Source organism: Aedes albopictus, chromosome 1 (genome assembly GCF_035046485.1).
Source record: "Aedes albopictus strain Foshan chromosome 1, AalbF5, whole genome shotgun sequence".
NCBI classification, from domain to species: Eukaryota; Metazoa; Arthropoda; class Insecta; order Diptera; family Culicidae; genus Aedes; species Aedes albopictus.
Window position 1 is genome coordinate 256,494,636 of NC_085136.1, and position 19,906 is coordinate 256,514,541.

General features: G+C 41.2%; 1 protein-coding gene across 1 annotated transcript in view; it reads left to right on the top strand.

Moving 5' to 3' along the window:
• The first annotated feature begins 2,282 nt into the window (after positions 1-2,282).
• The window catches only part of LOC109400513 (ATP-binding cassette sub-family G member 8), a 274,620-nt gene continuing 256,996 nt past the window's right edge, over positions 2,283-19,906 (top strand). Inside the window, exon 1 of the mRNA XM_029859993.2 lies at positions 2,283-3,748. The gene's annotated coding sequence lies outside the window, so the exon portion shown is untranslated. The remainder of the gene's footprint in view (positions 3,749-19,906) is intronic.

Genomic DNA, 19,906 nt, shown 5'->3' on the forward strand with positions numbered 1-19,906 from the left:
CTCCTACATGAGTTTCTAAATGAACTGCATAACTCAAAAATACTTTGCAAAAATCCAGGCGGATCTCCAGCATAAATTATTGATAATATTGATGGAAGAATGTAGGTGAACTCATGAAAAAGTTTTTTTGGGAACTCTTAAAAGAGTTCCTGAGGAAATCGACGGAGTCCTGCAAGGCCGATCAGAAGAATTAAAATATGAATGGCCGGACGAACATTGGGTAGAAATTCTAAAGAAATAGTTGGAAGATTTTTTGGAAGAACAACAAAAGGACATATCGGTGTAGTACTAGATTTGTAGTAATGAGCTGAATTTTAGTATGGTAAGAAGGTCAATTCTCCGTTTCAGCAATAAAATGGGGCAAAAAGCGTAGGTATTATGATTCCTTGCCTAATTTGATGCTATTTGAACAAAACTTTGGCAACAGTGTTGTTGTTTTCTCCATTTCTTGCAACATAAACAACATAGTTCTCCTAAGTTTTGCTCAAACAGCATCAAATTAAGCAAGGAATCATAATACCTTACGCTTTTTGCACCATTTTATTGCAGAAACCAAGAATTGACCTTCTCACCATACTAAAATTCAGCTCATTACTAAAAATCTAGTACTACACCGAACGCGCCCCATTCCACAACAATTCCTGTAAGAATTCCCGAAATAAGGCCCTGAAAAATTACTAGAAGAATTGCTGGCAGAACCTCTTCCGGAATAGCTTAATGAGGGGCTTCTGGAAAAACGGTGTCATCTCGACAGATTAAAGCGAACGCAACTATCTTGCAAGTGTCTAAGATCTTTTGTCGTTATGGTGTGCCCATAACTCTACGCACCGATAATGGTCCTCAGTTGAGCACTTCTTGCGACAAATTCAGAATATTCTGTGAAGATATGGGTATCAGTCTTGTAAATACCATACCATACTGGCCGCAGCAACATGGAGAAGTAGAGCGACAGAACAGATCCATATCGAAGAGATTGAAGATTGCTCAGGAGTTAGGCCTCGTTAGCTCATAATGAAACATATGAGCGTTTGAACCTAGTTTAGGGAGATACTGAAGGAGAGCAGAAGATGCTGGGATTGCGAGCGGATTGAATAGAAGTTGCTAAAATCGACCAAAACCCGAGGAATTACTTCCGACGATACATCCGAACCCCACAGGAGCAACGCTCCGAAGATTTCTCGAATGGATTCATGGAGTTCTTCTTGAAGAATTTTCCGATGAATTTCTGGAAGAGCTTAGGAATAAACTTCCCAAAAACTCACGAAGGCACTTCTGGCAGAAATCTCGGTAGAAATTCTAGAAGAATCTCTAGAAGAACTTTGGGAAGAATGCTTAGAAACTCTATTGAAAACAAATTTCACTGCGATGCTTTAGGAGACAAAAAATAGAGAAATTTTCCGAAGAATTCCCATTTTTTTTAAGAATTTACGGGGTAAAGATTATGGAGGAACTCCAGTACAGCTCTTGAGAATGTCTAAAACAATTTGGAAAAACTTTCACAACTCTTCTGGAAGATTTTTCTGGGAAACTCTGGAAGAAGCCCCGCATAATTTTTCTAAGCTTTCCCTTAGAATTTCTCGGCAGAATTTTTGGAAAATGTCTTAAAGACTTTATGAAAGAACTTTTAGAGGATTTACTGGAAAAGTTCTTAAAGAACTTACCTGGAAAGCTTCTTTGGAACTTTTGAATGGTCTTGAGAAATTTCCGAAAGAATTTATAGAGTTCCTGGAGGTACTCTGAATTAACTATCTGACGGATTATTTTTTAGGAACATCTGGAAGAGTTTTTAAAGGAACTCGCTTTCTCTCAGAGGAATTTTAAGAAAACATGTCATCTGGAAGAATTCCACGATTTTCAGTGATTTTTTTTTACATATTGCAGTACCTTTCACACAACTGACTGTTGTCACAATAAAAAGAATAACATTTTGAAGTATTTTTTTTTTTCAAATAGCGCTTCACATTAGCAAATAAATTTGATAATGAGTTAACGTTGTCCATAAGCTTAATATTTTGTTGATCATCTTCAAATTTCGAGTAAACTTTCTTTAATAATATATAACGCGAATAACATTGTTTATTTCTCCCCAATTCATCCAGCTGAGCCATCTTTTTCGAACATGAATGGACTTAACTCACGCCCACTATCACACCAACATCAACACGCGCTCTCTCTCTCTCAAGAAAACGAACGATCGCAACGCGATCGTCATTCTGGCGAGTCCACGAACCCCCAAATGGGCTCCCCGTTCGGTGCGCTCGCCGACTCCGGTTCAGTCTGTAGAGATTTCGCTTCGCTGCCAGACGCAGACCCCCAGTCGTTTGCTGATCGCGGTTCGTCATCCGCGTCTACCTCTCTGCACCTTGAGAAAGTGTGTGACCCCCTATCCACCTCCTATCAGTTCGTTTGTTCGTCTGTCCGTTCATCCGTGTTCCGCTGTCGTCTTCCATATAGGATTCCATTGCGATAAGAATCGATCACACAGCATCGATCGAGCGAGAGTTCGGAAGAATTGTACGTGAGATTACGGGTCTTTTCCCGTAGCTTGGATGCACCACAAAACCAGAACAAAATCGCGAGAGAATTTTTCGCGGGTGGTGAGAGTGTGTGTGGTGAATGGTGAAAAACTCCATTGACAGCGCCAACCAGTGCGAATGCTGACGCTCGTTCGCTCGTGAATGAGTTCTGAATTTGAAGGTTAAATCCATTGTTTTGGCGATCGTACGGGTGACATCAAAACAAAAACAGAAACCGGAGAATAATGTGAATAATTTGGAATGCAGTTCCAAAGTGCTAATCAAAGCCGCATCCGTTCGGGGGTGGAAGCAAAAACGAGTGCTTAATAGTGACCAAATCGAGTGAATGACAGTGCTTTGTGTGATCGCGAGAAAAAAAACCTTCACGAAGAATCGCGGAATTGCGGTCACTCCTTCTTGAGACGACTTCCGCCGTCACAGTCAAAAAACGTCGATTTGTACACGATCGAAGTAGGCGAGACGCGAACGAACAGAGCGCAAAAGCCACAAATCGATTTTACGTTCCCGAGGGAAGAGCTCCGGTGAAGAAATTCCTCTTGACCAATCTCGTTTTTTTCCGTTTTCAACCAGCTCTTTTTTCTTCTACTGCGGGAGAGTGTCGCAACTGTGGTGTGTGTTGGTGAACCGAAGAAGTTACAAGACAACGCGACCGGAGGAGGTTCGTCGCCGCCACCTTGAAGACAAATTCTTCTTTCGACACAACAGCAACAACAGCAAAACGAGAAGAGACGCAAACAGAGAGCAGGAAAAAAAGTAGTCGACGTCTCGGTCTCGGTTGAGTGACCTGGCAACACTAGCAGCGCACAGCAGTATAGTGTGGCTCCGAAATTGATTGACCCCGAAAGGGCCCTACTTTGTTGGGTGGTGATTTTCTGGTTTTTACTTAAGTGGCGACGTGGTGATTTCGCAAAACGAAGTGCAATTGTTTTCGACCCGAAAATTAGAGCCGACGACGTTCTTTTCATTTCTGGCAGTTGGTGAAAATAAGTTGGAAAAAAAATCTCCTGAACTGCTTAGAGGCAGTGAGCTCAGACGAAGAATACTCGGAGCAGGGGTTTTTGTTGAGCTGAACGAAGTCTTGTGAATTTTCCTGCAGGAAAATACATGAAAGATTTACTAGTGAATTCGAAGAAGAAACGTTACACTGTTTAGTAGGCGAAGCAAGCGGATTAATTCAGGAGAAGAAGGAGCGCGCAATCATCATCTTTAAGGTTAGTGATTCGATTCTATGATGGTAATATGGATTATGATGTACTTAATTGATAAGAGATTCACATCTTACTTCATTCATACAATACTGTATGACAGTAGATACTTGTTGGCATATTGAAACGTGGACAACGACGCACGGCACATCAAGTGATCCTAGTAGGCATGGTCAATCTCAGCCACCCGCGTCATCGTCATTTAGGCAGAAATGTCACATTGTGAAGTCAGATTGCATTCTGGTAGCTCCCGATTGCTCGCAACAAATCTAAAGTGCACAAAGACTAAGCTCTGATCAGTGAAAGCTCTCCAACAACATGATTCAAATAAAAAAAGAAGAATGTCAACAAAAAGTCCGCCAGAATTACACGAAGAATGGAAGCAAACTTCAGGATGATTCTCAACGATGCATTGAAAACATATAATCTCATGCTCATCTAATACTGAGCCCAGAAAAATTCAAACAATCAAGAAATTCAATGATTCAGGGCAAAAAATAAAACACCCATAACTCAACAATTGTTTAACAGCTTCTAAGATATTAGCAAAAATTGCAAAAGAAAACTTGCAGGCCCATTGCTGCCAGTCCAATTAAACAGGTGGCGCAGCCCTAGTCTCAAGTGGAATCATGAGTGGATTTTGAGTACCTCTTACAAACTCGCAATGCGCACGACTGTCTGGGATATGATACCCGAGAGCGTGGGAAATAATTTTTCCATACGTTTGGATGGGACTGAGGCAAAACCCTTTCAAAAACGAACACGACTCTATAGAAGGGAAACCGTAATGAAGAAAACTTAAGATTTTCTAGCGTCGTGAATCATTGCAAAAAAGTTCTAACGTCATGTGGGTAACCACAACTTGGCTGCAACATTTTTAGAATGAATCCATGAAAAGTTCGTCCACTTTAAAAAAAACCCTAATTAATCCACCTAGCGGTGATGGTGCCTTTCTCGTGCCTTAAAATACCCTTTCAACAAAACTCGAGCGACATGTTGATGACATTGACATAAATACAAAATTAAAACTGCTTGCTAAATCTACTCAATATGGATACATTTTATATTAACATAACATCCAATATTCAGAAAATATAAGACAGCGATCCAAAACTCAAACCAAACAAGTGTCATGAAGCCGCAAAATTTTGAAACGTCATTTTAAAATTTCCGGTCATCATTTTACGCCAGCTAAACTAATTGCCATCTTGAACATTGAGACACCATCTTGGATGTTCTGGTATTCATTTTTGGACTCTGCACCTAAAATTACATAAAATAGTCGCCGTATTGAATTTTGGCATGTCGTTTATGATTTTCTGGTTACCAGTTTTGGACGAAGACCGGCATTCTTTCCCATTCAAACTATAGTCATATTGCAGACCTTGTGAAACAGCGCACAGCTTGGGTTTTCTGATTACAAATTTTGAATTCTGGACATATTTTCATACAAAATATGCATATAATGCAAGAATTAAAAATCCTATAAAATAGGCACTAACTTGAATACTGGGCCATTATCTTGGACTTTGGACCGCTATCTTGGATACTCTGTTGGACTCCGAACATATTTCCCATACCAAATACACTTATTTTACATAGTTTTAGAACTCAAAATTCCTTAAAACAACCACCATCTTCTGTTGACGCGATCACATTATTATTTTTCCATTCAACGTTGACCCATCCTGCTATAAATTTACACCTTAGGAATCTGAAATGGTACGATGTGACGAGATCGCTTTAGTTTTGTCCATATTTTGTTCTCATATATGAGAACTTAGACCTATTCGCAGGGCCGGATCTAAGGGGGGGCCGGGGGGACCCGGGCCCCGGGCCCCCACATTTTAGGGGCCCCCACAAAAACCTTTTTTGGTTGCAAACGTTAGCTTTATTTTTCATATTACTCAAATACTGTTCGAAAATAAGGAATACCATGTTCGGTTATTTCTTCGAGGGGCCTCCACATCCGCTCGGGCCCCGGGCCCCCACAATCCTTAATCCGGGCCTGCCTATTCGTCACTGTTGTTCACACCTAATGTTTATCAGGCCATTAAACAAAGCCACGATTTAATTTTTCACATGAACGTTGGTTCTGCTACACAACAGCTAGTCTCTAATGTGATCTAAGGCTATTTTCTTGCTAACCGTTCATTAGATTATCAAAAAATCTGCGATCTGATGTGTCGTATGTATGGGTTTGGTTCATTTTTATATTTGGTAATTTCCGGTGGGATAGCCGGATCTGATTCCATGAGTCATGGACCATGACACTACCGGTTGCCCCAATTATGGTCTGAGAATATTTTATTGCTATTTATTCACCTTTACCTAATCACCGCGATTTGATATATGGCATGAATGCGTTTGCTTCACTTTTACTTCTAACCACTTTCGAAACCACAGCTGAACTCGCAACACTACCGGGAATCTAATGTGGTCTGACCCTATTTTTCCATCAGGTTGTCGATGAGTCGTGATCAGTCTTGTTAGAGATCACAGTCATTTGAACCTTTTCGTCGATATTCGGCCTCCTTTGTCTCCGACATTCGCAACACAAGCAATCAAACTACTGTTCGAAACAAAAATGTCAAACGAATGCACTTCACCAAGATAGCGGCTTCGGGAGACGGTTCGGCTTTTGTTATTCCTGTCTTCTCCCATAATAAGAGCTATGTTGCCCATCTGATATGTGTGTCGTATTCAATGCAACATGCAATAATAAACTAATATTAACATTCATAATCGGAATTGGCTGAAAATCTATGCGTAAAGCTAGAATTAGACACATGTCATCGTGTCAGATGACATTGACCCTTTCTTATGTTTATTGATCTTCGTTCTACTGCTTGTGTTGTGTGTAGGTAAGAGGTAACGATAGCGCACTGACACCCGACTGCGGCAACGAAATGAAGGTAGTAAAAAGTGTCGAATGTTTACAAGACTGGTCGTGATTTGATGTACTGCATCCATGGGTTTGGTTAAATTTTACATTTTACTACCCTGATCTGATTCCGGGTTACTACCGGCTGAACCAAATATGGTCTAACATTATTGTCTTTTGTGAACTGCTCTTCGGTTAACCAAAAACGTTGCAAATTGAAGATGTCACATGCAGGGTTTGACAATTTCGACGGGACTCTCGGAACCAATTCCGGAACACTACCAATTGTCTTTAGTGTGACGTAAGGCTATTTTCTAGCTAACTCTTCATCAGTTTATCGCAAAAGCCACGATTTGATGTGTCACATGCCTGGATTTGGTTTACTTTTACATTTGGCCTCTTCCGCCCACTCAAAACCGATTCCGAAACACTTGCTTGCCGTTCATTAAGTAATCTATAAAGCCGCTATTTGATGTGACGCATGTACGGGTTTGTTTCTCTTTCAGATTTAACCGCTTCGGCGGGAACCCCGGAACGGGTTCCGGAACACTACTAGTTCAGATATGGTCTGAGATGGTTTTCCTGATCATTGTCCATCAGGTCATCGAAAATGCCGTGGTTTGATGTGTCGCATGCATGGGTTTGGTTAAATTGTATTTTTGACCACTTCCAGTGGAACGCCTAGAACCGGTTCCGGAACACTACCGGTTCAGATATGGTCTGAGATGATTTTCGTGCTCATTGCCCATCAGGTCATCTAAAATGTCGTGGTTTGATGCATGGGTTTGGTATAATTGTATATATATATTTTTCTTTTTTTCAATGCGACCCTCCACTCTCCCCCACACCAAAAAGCTCAGCAACGAGCTCCCTGGTAGTGGACGCATCTATGTTCTCAGCAAACTGGCAACAAAAATCAAAACAAACAATCTACTAAATTATTGCTGAGAATTTTGACATAAAATACAATAAGGAGAATGATATTGGAATTTATAAATATTAACTAAAGAGGTGTTTCCAGTGGACGACAAGTCCTTTTAAGGAAACACCAGAACTTAATTATTAAAAATTATCTAAAAGTAGCTTACTGACGATTAATATAAACATTTATAATAGGAATGTACGAACATTGTCTCTCAAATATCGCTTAACGCTGTTTTTGAAATTATTACGATTTCTTATGGACTGTATTTCACGGGGAAGTATGTTATACTTGGATGGACCTATAATAGAAAATATTTGGCCACTTCCAGCGGGACGCCCAGAACCGGTTCGGGAACACTACCGGTTCAGATATGGTCTGAGACTATTTTCCTGCTTACCGCTCATCAGGTTATCGAAAATGCCGTGGTTTGATGTGTCTCATGCATGGGTTTGGTTCACTTTGATATTTGCCACTTCCGGCGGGACACCCGGAACCGGTTCCGGAACACTACCGGTTCAGATGTGGTCTTAGACTATTTTTCTGCTTACCGTTCATCAGGTTATCGAAAATGCCGTGGTTTGATGTGTCGCATGCATAGGTTTGATGCATTTTCATATCTGGTCCCTTCCTGGGGTACCGTTCCGGAACACCTAAATGGCCATATCTCCGGAACGGCTGAACCGATCCGAACCATTTTCAATAGGAAACAATGGGACCAGATTCCGCGTCGAATGAACCGTCGGTCATTTAAATCGGTTGAGGTTTACTGCCAAAAAGTAATGTGAGTTTTTTTGTCCACACACATACACACATACACACACACACATACACACAGACATCACCTCAATTCGTCGAGCTGACTTGATTGGTATATGTGACTTGACCCTCCGGGCCTCCTATCAAAAAGTCATTTTTAGAGTGAACATATAGCCCACGGTGTGTTGAAACAGGATTATTATCGCACTTTCATGAACCTAAAATATTTTTTCGTTATAAGTTAGCCTTAGCTGTGTAGATTAAGATTCTGGAGGTTAAAAAATCTTTCATCGGGGAAAATGAAAATAAATTCGATTTTAGTATTTTACCACTTTTCTCATATAATATGGTGTATTACGCAAATCTGATGAACCTAAACTCCGCTAGAAAAAGTCCCCTTTCTAATAATAAATATAAAACTATTTAGAGAGAAACGAATACAAACGTCTTTACAACGAGTTTATATTTGTTTGGCGTTCGTTTCATGTGTCCAGCCCACCGCAGTCTGCCGAAAGTCATAAACCATAAAACTCTACACTCCTTCCATATGTCTGGTACATAAGTATTCGTAATGGAGGTAAACAAATACTTCCCATTAGTGCGACTCATACATTTGAGGAAGCACCACACACATGTGACTATACCATTTGAAGCACATATTCTTCATGTGCTAATTTGTCTGAAATGATGGGTATTAATTGCACATACTTTGCATGTCAAACCACATCCACATGGTTATTTGCCAAAAAGTAGAATCGACTATACTGAGCGTGTGCGACTTATTTGTAAAAGTTTTACCTCTGATCTGTTAAGGACTTTTGTCCATACAAAATCTTAAAATTTTCACAGATTGTGGATTTTGTTCAGTGAATAGTGAATACTCACTCAAGTATCAAATACTAAAATAATACATAAGATTGGCGTTGTCATATTGTGTTAATGTATTCAAAAATGATAATTCAACATTTGATTTAAAATAAGGTACACCGGGGTAAGATGATCAGCAATTTGAATGTCATAACAATTTGTTTTAATCAAACAATCATTTGTTCAAGGAAAATTATACAAATTTTATTGAAATCTTTTTCTAACATCACAAGTTTTTATTAAGAATTTACCCTACCGAATGCAACGCATACTTAATATATGCCTTGATAAAAATTTTATGCATTTTAATGGTTTTAATGTTATGATTGCATAAAATAAAGTTCCTTTTTTCCCAAGTAAAATTCATTCTTTTTTGCAAAGTGAGTTTGACAACAGATTCAGTATGGGAAGAAATGACACTTGTTCTTGAAGAGCGTGATAAAAACGAAACAAAAAAGGAATAGTGATTAAAACGACTAGTCATAAAACAGGGAAACCACTACACTGTACTTATAAAGTGGAAACTATCCATTAGAGTTGAATTACAAAAGTAACCCGTATACTCGATACCTTCCAATCATCTTCCTTCTATTATAACTATTAAGCAATCAAAATGTATCAATGTCATCCAATGATTCCTAAATGAAGCACAGAAGAACTAATAACAGTTCTTAAAAAGTTGTATCGAAACCTCATATTGCTCCACTTTGCACATCACTGTTTGTTGTTTTTTTATACTTTCTGACATTTCCAAAACATTGATGTCTTCTTAATTTTGTTCCACATTTTCAATTTTTATTTTATCTGTAAATTTAGTTACTTTTTTCTCAGCATAAACAACAATGTAACATAGTGGAGCGGACCTGGTGTGATGGTTGGAACATTTGACTATCACGCCGAGGACCTGGGATCGAATCCCACTCCCGACAAACTCGCAAAATGTGAGTTCTTCCTTCGGAAGGGAAGTAAAGCGTGGGTCCCGAGATGAACTAGCCTAGGGCTAAAAATCTCGTTAATACAGATAAAAAAAAACAATGTAACATGAACATATCTAAAACAAAGTAAAAAGAAAATCGAGTTAAGTACTGTTTCTTTTATTTCCACTAAGATTTGAGGTCATCTTCAGTGTCCAGTACTTGGTTTGATTTTGTTTTTACGTACATGTATTCCACGAACACGCTCAGATTCATCATCATCATATTTAAAACTGTTTCAACCAAACATTGATTGATTTCACTGTAAAAAAATGATTACATATGCATAATTTAAAGTACGTGTATCAAGGACGTGTGCCGAAAGAGTAATTAAAAGCTATTCTCTAAGGGCCGATTTCTTCACCGCGGATTAACCGGTAAACCAGGCTTACTAGTATAGTTAAACCTGGTTTAACGCTTAACCCTTTCAGGACGGTGGGGTCATTAACACCTCGCCGATGCGTTCTACAGCGGCGAGGTTGGTGAAAAAAGTCGTCCCGAAGGGGTTAAGCCAGAGTGAAGATATCGGCCCTATGTGTCCAACAAGCGAATAAAAGTATTAATATGATGAATTTTCACTTGTTAATAAAACATCGAGCCCTGCAAAACCAGAGCACAATATACTTAATAGTTCTTATTATATTCGAAGAGCTTTCAGTATTTCTGCTAAACTTGCTCAAAAATAACTTAATTGGACAGTTTACATGAATTTAAACAAATACCGTTATTAAATCACCATATTTGTTTAATGATTTATGACTTTCGGCAGACTGCGGTGGGCTGGACACATGAAACGAACGCCAAACAAATTTAAACTCGTTGTAAAGACGTTTGTATTCATTTCTCTCTAAAAAGATTCTAATTTATTATTAGAAAGGGGACTTTTTCTAGCAGAGTTTAGGTTCATCAGATTTGCGTAATACACCATATAATATGAGAAAAGTGGTAAAATATTAAAATCGAATTTATTTTCATTTTCCCCGATGAAAGATTTTTTAACCTCCAGAATCTTAATCTACATAGCTAAGGCTAACTTATAACGCAAAAATATTTTAGGTTCATGAAAGTGCGATAATAATCCTGTTTCAACACACCGTGTAGCCTTTCCAGTACACTTAGTGTACGAGAAAGGCAAAAACAATAAAGACCATATAAGTTATTTGTCCATAAAGTCTATTTAGGGTACCTTCGGTGATTAATTGAAAAATTCTAATATTTTTCATTAAACATTGTATTTACCGTCAAATACATCGTGAATTCCAAAAACAAAAACCCTAAATGAACTCCTAGAGTTTTTTTCTTTTTCGAATTGCCTGACAAAGGAGAAATCAATGTTACGCTGAAGGAGGAGTTTCTTGAGCAGCTCAGCGAGGCTTTTGAAATGGAGGTAGTAATTTCAGACAAAAAATATACTAAGACAAATTACACGAGGAATTTAAAGAGATTCGTTACTACTTAATGGAACCTCTGGATATATTTGTTGGAAGTCACTTTGGCAATACTGCTGGAAGAGTCTTTAAGGAATGCCTAGAGAATCTATCCTCCAAAGAAAACATTTACGATTTCTCCAAGTAATTCCAGAATGTTTTTTATTGAAAAAAAAATGAATTAAAAATTCTGCAGGTGCCTTGTTTTATCAAATCTGATTTATTCCTCCGTGATTGATCTAACTGGTATGAATTGCAATGAGATTCAACTGCAGCTCATCCATTTTGGATCAATACCGGCACTGGCCAAGTCCTTACAGTCAGTTGGAAAGGAGAAGGAATGTTAGACTATGATAGTCGTTGCTTGCTACTAGAGTCCAAGATCACTCTGAGTCCCCACAACCACCACGGATGGGGTATTTGTTAGTAGGGTTGGATGTGCGATCTGGGAGTCACCTTTGGTTGGTGATGCGATCCATGGATAGGGGATATATTTTGATGAGAGATTGTTTGGAGATTACTCTGAAGGAGAAGCGGCACAGTTCGCTTGGTTGCTAAACTTGTAGGCGTTTTATATATGATAGATTGACACTGTGCTGTGAAATTTGGATCTTCTTGCGATGGCTATGAACTTATGCATATACAAAAGTTGTATAAGTAGAGAAGAGAAAGTAGATAGAAAGATTCAAAGCAGGAGAAAAGGGACGGGTCAGGAATTGAACTCAGGACCTTCTACAGACGAATCAGAAGCGATAGCCGCTAGACCACCTATTTTCGAAAAAAAAATCAAAGGTTTTCAATTCCTATGGAAATAAACGTATGATTATTTTTTTTTTAATTTCTAATAGATCTTCAATGTATCTCAAGGAAATTTTCATTTTATTTTTAGTCAACGTTCTTAAAGAAAGTCTTTATTAAAGCCAATGCTTTTCTTGTTCATTTCATTTATTTAGTTAACATCAAATTCATGATAATACTGAATCAACAATTTGCCGCCATAATACTCGATTTGCAGCTGCAGCTCTCCAACCTCGGTCACGCCCAACACTCGCCAGATCACGCTCCACCTGGTCCGCCCATCGTGCTCTCTGCGCTCCACGCCTTCTTGTACCAACCGGATGGTTAGCAAACACCAACTTTGCAGGGTTGTTGTCCGGCATTCTTGCAACATGCCCTGCCCACCGTATCCTTCCGGCTTTGGCTACCTTCTGGATGCTGGGTTCGCCATAAAGTGCAGCGAGCTCGTGGTTCATCCTTCTCCGCCACACACCGTTCTCCTGCACGCCGCCGAAGATCGTCCTTAGCACCCGTCGCTCGAAAACTCCGAGTGCTTGCAGGTCCTCCTCGAGCATCGTCCACGTCTCGTGCCCGTAGAGAACCACCGGTCTTATTAACGTCTTGTACATGGTACATTTGGTGCGGGGGTGAATCTTTTTTGACCGCAGTTTCTTCTGGAGCCCATAATAGGCACGACTTCCACTGATGATGCGCCTTCGTATTTCACGGCTCACGTTATTGTCAGCCGTTAGCAAGGAACCGAGGTAGACGAATTCTTCTACCACCTCGAAAGTGTCCCCGTCTATCGTAACATTGCTGCCAAGGCTTGTCCTGTCTCGCTCAGTCCCACCTACCAGCATGTACTTTGTCTTAGCCGCATTCACCACCAGTCCGACCTTTGCTGCTTCACGTTTCAGGCGGGTGTACTGTTCTGCCACCGTTCCAAATGTCCTAGCAATAATATCCATGTCATCCGCAAAACATACAAATTGGCTGGATTTCGTGAAGATCGTACCCCGGCTGTTGAGCCCGGCTCGTCGCATAACACCTTCCAGGGCGATGTTGAATAGTAGGCAGGAAAGTCCATCACCTTGTCGTAGTCCCCGTCGAGATTCGAATGAACTGGATAGTTCACCCGAAATCCTTACGCTGTTCTGCACACCGTCCATCGTTGCTCTTATCAGTCTAGTCAGCTTCCCGGGAAAGCTGTTCTCGTCCATAATTTTCCATAGCTCTGTGCGGTCGATACTGTCGTATGCCGCTTTGAAGTCGATGAACAGGTGATGCGTTGGGACCTGGTATTCACGGCATTTCTGGAGGATTTGCCGTACGGTGAAGATCTGGTCCGTTGTCGACCGGCCGTCGATGAAACCGGCTTGGTAACTTCCCACGAACTCATTTACTTTAGGTGAAAGACGACGGAAGATGATCTGGGATAGCACTTTGTAGGCGGCATTCAAAATGGTGATCGCTCGAAAGTTCTCACACATTAACTTGTCGCCTTTCTTGTGGATGGGACAGATTATCCCTTCCTTCCACTCCTCCGGTAGCTGTTCGGTTTCCCAGATCTTGACTACTAACTGGTGCAGACAGGTGGCCAACTTTTCCGGGCCCATCTTGATGAGTTCCGCTGCGATACCGTCCTTACCAGCCGCTTTGTTGTTTTTGAGCTGGTGGATGGCATCCTTAACTTCCCTCAGCGTGGGAGTTGGTTCGTTCCCGTCCTCTGCTGCACCAACATAGTCATTTCCTCCGCTGCCTTGGTCCTCCGTGCCTACATTCTCTTCGCCATTCAGGTGCTCATCGAAGTGCTGCTTCCACCTTTCGATCACCTCACGTTTGTCCGTCAGGAGGCTCCCGTCCTTATCCCTGCAGATTTCGGCTTGCGGCACGTAGCCTTTGCGGGATGCGTTGAGCTTCTGGTAGAACTTGCGTGTTTCCTGTGAACGGCACAGCAGTTCCATTTCCTCGCACTCCGCTTCTTCCAGGCGGCGCTTTTTCTCCCGGAAGAGACGGGTCTGCTGCTTCCGCTTCTGTCTGTATCGCTCCACATTCTGTCGGGTTCCATTCTGCAGCATTACCGCCCGCGCAGCATCCTTCTCCTCCAGAACCGCTCTGCACTCCTCGTCGAACCAATCGTTTCGTCGACTCCGTTCTACGTACCCGATAGTGCTCTCAGCTGCGTTGTTGATGGCTGCTTTGATTGTACTCCAGCAGTCCTCTAGAGGGGCCACATCGAGCACACCCTCGTCCGGCAACGCTGCCTCGAGATTCTGCGCGTATGCGGTGGCGACATTCGGTTGCTTCAGTCGCTCTAGATCGTACCGGGGCGGCCGCCGGTAATGTACGTTGTTAATAACGGAGAGTTTTGGGCGCAGTTTAACCATCACCAGGTAGTGATCGGAGTCGATATTAGCGCCACGATAGGTCCTGACGTCGATAATGTCGGAGAAGTGCCGTCCATCAATCAGAACGTGGTCGATTTGCGATTCCGTTTGTTGTGGTGATCTCCAGATGTAACGATACGGGAGGCTGTGCTGGAAGAAGGTGCTACGAATGGCCATGTTCTTGGAGGCGGCCAAATCGATGAGGCGTAGGCCATTTTCGTTCGTCAGCTGGTGGGCGCTGAACTTTCCAATCGTCGGTCTGAATTCCTCCTCCTGGCCTACCTGAGCATTTAGATCCCCTATGATGATCTTGACGTCGTGGTTTGGGCAGCGGTCGTACTCGCGTTCGAGCTGCGCGTAAAATGCGTCTTTGTCATCATCAGTGCTTCCGGAGTGAGGGCTGTGCACGTTTATTATGCTAATGTTGAAGAATCGGCCCTTGATCCTCAACCTGCACATTCTTTCGTCGATCGGCCACCAACCGATCACGCGCCTCTGCATGTCGCCCATCACTATAAAAGCTGTTCCCAGCTCACGTGTGTTGCCGCAACTCTGGTAGATGGTATGATTACCTCTAAACGTTCGCACCATAGATCCTGTCCAACACACCTCCTGCAGCGCTACGATTCCGAACCCGCGGTCCTTCAGTATATCGGCGAGTATGCGGGTGCTCCCGATGAAGTTGAGAGATCTGCAGTTCCACGTACCGAGCTTCCAATCGCAAGTCCCTTTTCGTCGCTGTGGTCGTCGCCATTGGTATCGGTTCGCATTCTTCTCTTGTTGATTTTCCGGTGCTAGTCTTTTTTACGGCTGGCTCGCAGGGCCTGACACCAACCCACTAACCCAGGGAGCTGGGCTTACCTTCCCGGAAGCTACGGGTTCTGCATTGGCATTTCCTCCAACTACAGTGCTAAATAGCTAGGCTCGAGCGCCAGTCTTCGCCGGGGGTGGTGTTTTTAATGGGCGCCCAGGAGATAATATTTTACCTGAGCTTCCACCTTTTTCTTGTACAGATTCTAAAACAAATATTTTAAAATTCTTTCAGTAGTTTTTGAAGAAAATTCAGCAACGTATGATTTCAGTAGTTCTTACAGAAATTTCGTTCTAAGAATTCGGTAGGAGTATTCTAAATATCATCTACTTATATGTCTAAAAAACTTCGTTCTAAAGAGACGAACCAGCCAAGGGCTGCAAGTCTCTAATAAAGACAAATCAATCAATCAAATTAAAAAACTTCGTTATTATTTAACAATATCGTAAAAATAAGCAATATTTCCATTTCGTCTTGAGCTTTTGTTGGCAATCTCCTATAGACTGTTTCAGAAAATATAAAGAAACTTACGAATGTCTGCCTTTTCAATTTGAGTGCAATGAAAGTTCCTACCAGATCTCATAGATAACATTCTAATGAAGAAAATAGTATCAGCATCAACAATGTTCTACTAGAAGAGTATCTACTACCTGGAAAACCCTGTAAAAACCTGGAAAGCCTGGGATCCCCAAGTATAAATGTTTACTATAAAAATAAAAAAAAAACTTTTAGAATATGTAGTGTTTACTTCTTTTGAACAAGAACTTTAACTACATGTTTTAGTTATTATTTAAAAAAAAAACTACACCGTCTTCAACCAGAGGTTGCACAGACTGAACATTTACTAACATTAGGCAACGGACAACATGGAACACCCAGTGGACCAGTGGAGGATTTTTCGTTTGACAAAAAGTTCCCTCCGGCTGGAGCGGGAATCGAACCCTCACTCCGTGGCACTCACAATACGCCTAAACGACTGACGTCGCTAACGAAGCCCACAAAGTACTTAGTAGGAACTGCTAAAACCAATAGTTTATCCGTAAACCTGAAGATTCTTACTGGAAGCTTGTGGTTCCGTTGAGTCGTTGAAAATATCTCCGAATGATTATTCAAAAATCAAGTTAAATCAAAAATGGAATTTTTATAACTGTGCTGAAGAAACACGATTAGAGCTCCTAGCAGATTTTCGGCAAGCCGACAATTAGACGCTGCAAGTTCCCTATCAACGCGGATGAATCTGGTAGTTTAAAATTCATCTGGAAATGCCACTTTTACCATTTTTTTTCAGATTCATCCGGATTCCTCGACATTTCGGCATTTCTCCAAGATTCGAATGATTCCTTCTGGGATTCATCCCTTAGAAATTTTCCGAATCACTGAATTCAGACCGATTTCTCCTGGAGTGTTTCACTGCGATATTTCTTGCAGAAGTTTTTCCGGTATTGCTCCCAGAGTCCCTCATGAGATTATTCCTGGAATAACTCCTGTGTTTCGCCCCAAGAAGTTTTCATAGATTTCTTCCACAATTGATCCCGAGATCTCCACAAGAGTTTCTCTCGGGAAATCTCGTAAGTGTTGTCACAGAATGTCCCCTGGAGTTTGGATTCCTCTTGAAGATTTCCCGCAATTCCTCCCGATTCCAATGTTCCTCGTGGGACTTCCCCAGGAGATCTTCTCGGGATTTCTCCCAAAGTTGCTACAGGAGACTCCCGGGATTTCTCTCAAAAGGTTTCCTCCGGTGTTGGTTCTGGGATGACTTGTTTTTTTTTTTTTGAGTTTTTTTGTTTTTCTTCTAAATTTATTCTGGACTTGCTCCTAATTTTTTTTACGAAATCTTTTGGGATTTCTAGAGGAGCTATTACTGATATTCCTCGTTGAGTTTTTTTTGTGGAATTTTCAATAGTTGCTTCCGGAGTTCTTAAGGAGATTTTTCCAGAAGTTTTTCTCGGAATGCCTCCTGGGGTTCCTTGTAAGAAATTCTCGGAAAAATATCGTAAGAAATTCAGGTGAAAACTTGCATGAAACTTCGCTAAGACATTTTGGAGAAATCTCGAAAAAAAACTTTGGAAGAAATCCAGAGAAGAACTGGGAAATCTTAGTAAAAAAAAGTTCTAGAAGTAATCCCGATAGGACATATAATAGAAATTCAAGAAGAAACTCTGAAAACCTCCAAGAGACATCCTGGTAGGAACTATAGGTCAAATCCGGCGATTAAAATCCAAGAGAAATGTCGAAATACTCTTTGGAAGACATCCTTCAAAGAACTTCTACAAAATCTCGTAAAAATCCTGAAACTGTTGAAAAGCTATCCTGGAAAACCATCAAGAGAAATTCCTGAAAGAAATTTGGATAAGTTTTGGAAAGAACTTCAGGAGGAAACCAGCGGGAAACTCTGGAAGCATATCGAGAAAAGCTCTGGAAAAAATCGCGGGTGGTTCTCCAGCAGATACCTCTTTGGAAAACTCCAGCAAAACCAACCTCGAAAATTCCGATAGAACACCGAAAAAAATGTCGAAGGAGCTATTTATGGGAGCAAATATGTAAAAAGGGGAAACTTGGGAGGAAATAAATCGACTACCATTCAGGAACAAAAACCTTTGATAAATTCAAGGAAAAACATGTGGGAAGAGGTCTGTGAGGGAACTGCGAAAGAATTCAAAGGAGGCATTGCGATAGAAATCCAAGGAGGAATCTCGGAAGGAATTTAAAAAACAATTGTAGATAGAATTTCCAGAGACTTTTTTTAATTTGTATTAACGAAATTTTTAGCCTTAGGCTAGTTTATCTCAGCAGAGAAATTCTAGAGACTTTTCCTGCCAAATTTATAAACAAATTTCTGAAGGAATTCCTTTTTTTATGAAAATTCTTCAGAAGCGTTCATCGTCATAGCCAAGGTAATCGGTATCACTAGCTTTCAGTCAAAATAATTGATATACTATCGTCATTGCTCAAGTTTTCCATTGAATTTTCATCGAAATCTTTTTCTACAGCATCAGCCCAGACAACAGACAGTTCAGATCAGTGTTGGCAATTTAACGGATGCTTGGAGAGCTTCTCCTTAGAATTTTTTTAGAGCTTCTCCCTGGGAGCTTGGAGGGCTTCTTTCTAATATTTTGGAAAGCTTCTCCCTGGAAACCTGGAAAGCTTTTCCCTAGAAGCTTGAAGAGCATCTCCCTGGAATTTTGGAGAGCTTGTCCCTGAAAGCTTGGAGAGTGTCTCCCTGGAAGGTTGGGGAGCTTCTCCCTGGAAGCTTGGATAGCTTCTCTCTTGAAGTTTGGAGAGCTTTCCCATAGAAGTTTGGAGAGCTGTTCCCTGGAAGCTTTGAAGGCATCTCCCTTGAACCATGAAAAGCTTTCCCCCTGAAACTTGAAGAGCTTCTCCCTGGAAGCTTGGAAAGCTTCTCCATGGAAACTTAAAGAGCATCGCCCTGCAAGCTTGGAGAGCTTCTCTCTAGAATTTTTGAGAACTGTTCCCTAGAAGCTAGTAAATCTTCTTCCTGACATTTTGGAGAAGCTCCCCTGAAGGCATGGAGAGCTTCTTCCTGGAATCTTGGAGAGCTTCTCCCTTGAAGCTGGGAGAGCTTCTCCCTAAAATTTTGGATAACTGTTCCTAGAATTTTGGAGGGCTGTTTCCTGGATACTTGGAGAGCTTCTTTCTAGTAGTTTGGAAAGCTTTTCCCTGGAAGTTTCGAAAGTTTCTCCTTGGAAGCTTGGAACGCTTCTCCTCGGAACCTTGAAGAGCTTCGCTCTGGCAGCTTGGAGAGTTTCTCCTTGCAAGCATGAAGTGCCTCCCTGGAAACTTAAAGAGCTTCGCCCAGGAAGCTTGGAGAGGTTTCCCTTGGAAGCTTGGAGAGCCTCTTCCTGAAATATTGGTTAGATATTCTTTGCAGACTTGGAGAGATTCTCTATGTATGTATTAGGAGCTCCCTGGAAGTTTTGAGAGTTTTTCCTTGAACGCTTAGAAAGCTTCTCCCAGGAAAATCGAAGAACGTCTTCCAGAAGCATAATGTTCTCTTTTCTAAAGACTTGAAAAGATTTTTTTAAGATTATGAAAAACCTCCCCCAGAATCTTAATGTAGTTTGTCCTAAAAACTTGAAAAGCCTAACTCTAGATTGGACAGCATCGTCATGGGTGCTTGTGAAATTACATCCTAGAACCTTTGAGAGCTTATGTCTGGAAGCAGTGCTGAAAATATCATTTTGACATATCTAACTTCAACCATCTGCAGCTCATTTTAAAACCTGAACCAGAGGATATGGTTATCGAAAAACTTGTGCGGCTAAAACAGTTCTACAAGAAAGTCACGGAAAATCCGCTCTTTTTCGAATGTCTGGGGCAAATGTCACGAACTACCTT